This window comes from Oratosquilla oratoria, chromosome 35, assembly GCF_046742065.1.
Source record: "Oratosquilla oratoria isolate Oo_2021 chromosome 35, ASM4674206v1, whole genome shotgun sequence".
Classification (NCBI taxonomy): domain Eukaryota; kingdom Metazoa; phylum Arthropoda; class Malacostraca; order Stomatopoda; family Squillidae; genus Oratosquilla; species Oratosquilla oratoria.
The window spans coordinates 8422169-8427168 of NC_134811.1; the positions used below are offsets into that span (position 1 = coordinate 8422169).

The window sequence follows — 5000 nt, forward strand, 5'->3', positions numbered from 1 at the left end:
AGCAAGCAAAGTAGATTCATCTGCATGAGACATGACGAGATAATAGATCTCACTGCCCCAAATGCTTTGGGAGGTATGCAAGGATGTGACCATCAAGTCAACATTACTCCCACTAGGATGGAAGAACTTCTGGCATCGCACGTCCAATACATCAGATGAAGCATGAATGGATATCAGCCTAAAAAAATTCTGGTCACGGGGACAACTGGCCACTCTTTGATATACAAATATCTGATCTGATGGCCCCCTGTATAACCTAACTATTTAGGCGTCCCATTCCTGGAACGAGAATGAGAAAATCAAGATGTACCAGGAGCGTATACAGAATGTGGACCAGGGCTCATTCACTCTGATAACCTCTACGACTTCAAGCAGGATAGATCAAAGGGCAAAGTTATTCTACGATCGTATGGCAAAGGAAATGATAAAAAAGAAACAACAAACCAAATAGCTGCATTGTAGTGTGTATAAGATGTAGACTGTCACTCTCATGCTTAAGATCACCCCATCTTTGCCTGAGAGGTACCAGGTCCCCAACCCCTAATCCAGCACATATACAAAACCTCGATTTTGAGTAGACTCTTGTAGAAAATTGGATAAGTGAACTTCTTTATTAGGCTTCATTTCAGTGAAATTATACAAAATATAAAAGTGTAGTCGACCACAGTCATTAGCGAGAGAGGAGTCAATGAATTCTGTGTGTGAGAGACAGATCCTAACTGCTTTCACCACACAGTTCCACGAGAATGGAGGTCGTTTATGAAAAAAATATTAGTAATAGTAGTTGTAGTTAGTAGTAGTAATAGTAGTAGTAGTAGTAGTAGTAGTAGTAGTAGTAGTAGTAGTAGTAGTAGTAGTAGTAGTAGTAGTAGTAGTAGTAGTAGTAATAGTAGTAGTAGTAGTAGTAGTAGTAGTAGTGGTGGTAGTAGTAGTAGTAGTAGTAGTAGTAGTAGTAGTAGTAGTAGTAGTAGTAGTAGTAGTAGCAGCAGACCCTGCTGCTTCCACCACACAGTTCCACTAGGATGGAGGTCGTAGTAGTAGTAGAAAAAAATATATATATATATAATAAAAATAAAAAAGTAATAGTAGTAGTAGTAGTAGTAGTAGTAGTAGTAGTAGTAGTAGTAGTAGTAGTAGTAGTAGTAGTTGTAGTAGTAGTAGTAGTAGTAGTAGTAGTAGTAGTAGTAGTAGTAGTAGTAGTAGTAGTAGTAGTAGTAGTAGTAGTAGTAGTAGTAGTAGTAGTAGTAGTGATATCCTAACTGCTTTCACCACACAGTTCCACGAGGATGGAGGTCGTTTATGAAAACAATAGTAGTAATAGTAGTTGTAGTTAGTAGTAGTAATAGTAGTACTAGTAGTAGCAATAGTGGTAGTAGTAGAAGTAGTAGTAGTAGTAGTAGTAGTAGTAGTAGTAGTAGTAGTAGTAGTAGTAGTAGTAGTAGTAGTAGTAGTAGTAGTAGTAGTAGTAGAAGTGGTAGTAACAGTAGCAGTAGCAGTAGCAGTAGTAGTAGTAGTAGTAGTAGTAGTAGTAGTAGTAGTAGTAGTAGTAGTAGTAGTAGTAGTAGTAGTAGTAGTAGTAGTAGTAGTAGTAGTAGTAGTAGTAGTAGTAGTAGTAGTAGTAGTAGTAGTAGTAGTAGTAGTAGAAGAAGAAGAAGAAGTAGTAGTGATAGTAGTAGTAGTAGTAGTAGTAGTAGTAGTAGTAGTAGTAGTAGTAGTAGTACTAGTAGTAGTAGTAGTAGTAGTAGTAGTAGTAGTAGTAGTAGTAGAAGTAGTAGTAGTAGTAGTAGTAGTAGTAGTAGTAGTAGTAGTAGTAGTAGTAGTAGTAGTAGTAGTAGTAGTAGTAGTAGTAGAAGTAGTAGTAGTAGTAGTAGTAGTAGTGGTAGTAGTAGTAGTGGTATCATAATTATTACCATCATTATTGTTACCATTATTATCATATTCTTGTTGTTACCATTAAGTTACCCATGATGGGGTAGACTATACCCTTCCGGGTATAGTCTTTTGTCGTCAAAAGACTTTTTAGGAATCCTGAGAGGTAGTCTGGCCCCCGAAAGAAGCAAGATCGCCTCGTTGGATGCCAATAATCATCCAGCGAATCTATCACAATGATTCTACTCCCACTTTGGATATCCCTGAACACAAGCCCTACACCCCCTTCTCCGACTCTACACCAAATAAGTTCCATTTAGAAGTCCGAGAAGAATGTGGTAGAAGGGATGGGAGAATTCTGCATCCGTATTTTCCATACATACTCGTATCGTAAAAGGCGACTAAATGGAACAGGGTGATGTGACTAGAGAACTTGCTCTCTTTATGTCCATGCTATGAGAAGCCAAGGCATAGGAGGATCTGGGAGAACTCCAACTAGTACCTTAAAATTCGGGTGCATAGTTCTGGTGCAGATGCAAGTAAAAGAAGAGACAATATCATTCTGTTTGTGAGAAGGTAGATGGATGTGTTAGTGTTAAATGCCACGAAAATAAAAGGGATGATTTTGAACTTATGAATATGGTGGGGAAAATTTCGGGAGTGATGAAGGAGTGATGGAGGAAGAAATGGCTCTGCAGGTGAATGATGCAAAGGAAAATGAATGGTTGAATGAAAGGAAGTGTCTTCAAGGTTAATGTGAGTTAAGATGAAGCTGAAGATCAGGGGTTTTTGTGAGTACATGTGGCCCTAGCAGTGAGAATTTCTTTAGGAGGAATGTAAATGTAGTGGTGTTCGGGGATCTCAATGTCACAGTAAGTGATGAGCCAATAGATGAAGTAATATAGAGGTTTGGGAGTGACAGCTCATCTCAAAGGAGACATGATGTTGAAGATATATCTAGAAATGTTGGTTTGAGATCAATTAAGATCACAACACTTGCTAACTGTACATTATTCATCGTGTTGTTGGCCTGGATATTATTATTACCTATATGAAGTACTTTACATTTATCTATATTGAAAAACATCTGGGAATTTTTGGCCCATTCACAAAAGGTGTTCAAACAATTTTGTAACTCTTGTTGTTTTCTAATGAATATCATCTTATTTGCAATTTTGATAACCCTGTATTTTCATCCAGGTCATTAATGTATATCAGAAAGAGTACAGGACCTAGCACAGAGTCCTGAGGCACTCCACTTGTTACACAATGCCACCCTGCTTACGACCAGACATCCATTCAGAAATCCATCGGTGAATATGACCTACTATACCATGGGATTCTAGTTTACTTAGTAAATTCCTCTGGGGGACTTTATCGAAAGCTATATGGAAGTCGATATATATAACGTCAACTGCTCTCCCTTCTTCGTAGATTCCATAAATATCATGCAAGAAGTCCAGAAGGTTTGTCAGACACGAGCGCTTATTCCGGAAACCATATTGTAAATCATTTATGATATTGTTTTCCTCCAATATTTTCACAGTTTTGTCTCTCAGGATAGAGTATCATGAAAAATTGGTATCTGGGTATGAATGCAAAGAGAAGATTATATGAAGGGGTGATTTTGCCCATGACATTGTATGAAACAGAAGAGAAAATCAAATTCAATTGAATTTTAGAGTTTTGCTTTACTTATGAGGCCTATCTTTTCAGGACATTCCACCTTCAGAAAGTTCAAATAACTATATCGGATCACTTTCATTGACGCAGGGATCAGAAACAAGAATTAAATGCAATGACAACATTTACTACAGAAAGCAGAACAAACGAGACATATAAAAATACAGCGTATATTATACATATGTAAAACAAACAGCATGGCTTCCATAGTTGACGAAGTTGCGTTTTTGATCCTGACAACTCCTTTTTGTGTATCTTACGACGATGTATTCGTTTCTTTGGTCGAAGAATCCTTCGGGGTCACTGATCGGGTCCTTTGGGACCAAAAAAGGGCCTGGTGAGGACCCACTCCACCTTCAGTTTCCTGGGTTTTCCACGAGACACTTGTAATTGGTTCTTTAGGGTCACCTGGAAGTTCCACCAGCAGCAGGTAAAACTTCAGGAGAAGCTTATAACCAGTTATTCATACGAACGCTCACGTACACCAAACCCAATCGTAAACATGCACAAGTACACACTCTGAGTATACACACGTGATTCCACGTGTGTATACTCGCATGCAGACGATTGTGCACACGCACGTACTCACACACGTAAACTGAAACCTAATTTGAAATTACAGAGACAAATGCTCAGTACTAAGATAACAGTAAATTTGATATTAACTTAACAAGGAGAAGGTGGTGATTATGGAAGAATAAATTAATTTAGGTCAACCAAAGACGAGAATAGTTACTATGAATGACGCTAAATAAAATTGTGGAAGACATGATAACGGTAAAGGAAATGAAAATACGAAAATAGGTAATTGACCAAACGGTTAAGATTAGAATTTTGAGAAGTAAATTGTGAGTTGGCAATTTTAAAAGAGCACATAAAAAAGACTTCGAAGGGCTGAAAGGTGATTATGGGAAGTTGAATGAAGAGAGAGTAAAGCTGGAGGAAAATGTGAAACAAAGGAACGAAAAGGACAGAAATGGTTACACGAGATGGAGCAATTTTAGTTTAGAGAATATTAAAGAACAAAACAAAAAAAAGGAAAAATAGATTTGGAGTACATGATAGGGATACTTATGAGTAGAGAAAAGTTTATAAGAGTATTAGAAGACATGGAGAAATACATTAATGTATAGGATTGAAAGAGCTGTAATTACAAGTAAGAAACGAATTAGGGATTAATAAAGGCAGAAAGCAAAAGAAATAGAACAAGTTAAAAGAGGTGCATGACCAATGAAAATAAACTTCTAGTCACAAAACACGATGAGCAAGTTAAATGAGACATAGGAAATAGGATGTGTAGATAAATTGTAGGAAGAATGAAAACAGGAAGATTAGTAAAAGCTAAAAAAAAAAGTGAGATGAGGAATAAACAGGAGAGGGTGGATTTTTATTGAAGAATTGTAGATCAGAAGAGGAGGAAATTCAGAGAAGAAAAGGAGGAAAACAAT

At 37.2% G+C, this 5000-nt stretch overlaps 1 protein-coding gene across 1 annotated transcript in view; it reads right to left on the minus strand.

Annotated features, from left to right (window-relative positions):
* Positions 1-3658: 3658 nt before the first annotated feature.
* The window catches only part of Ddc (aromatic-L-amino-acid decarboxylase), a 73346-nt gene continuing 72004 nt past the window's right edge, over positions 3659-5000 (minus strand). The window contains exon 14 of the mRNA XM_076173881.1: positions 3659-5000. This exon is cut by the window's right edge and continues 1570 nt beyond it. The gene's annotated coding sequence lies outside the window, so the exon portion shown is untranslated.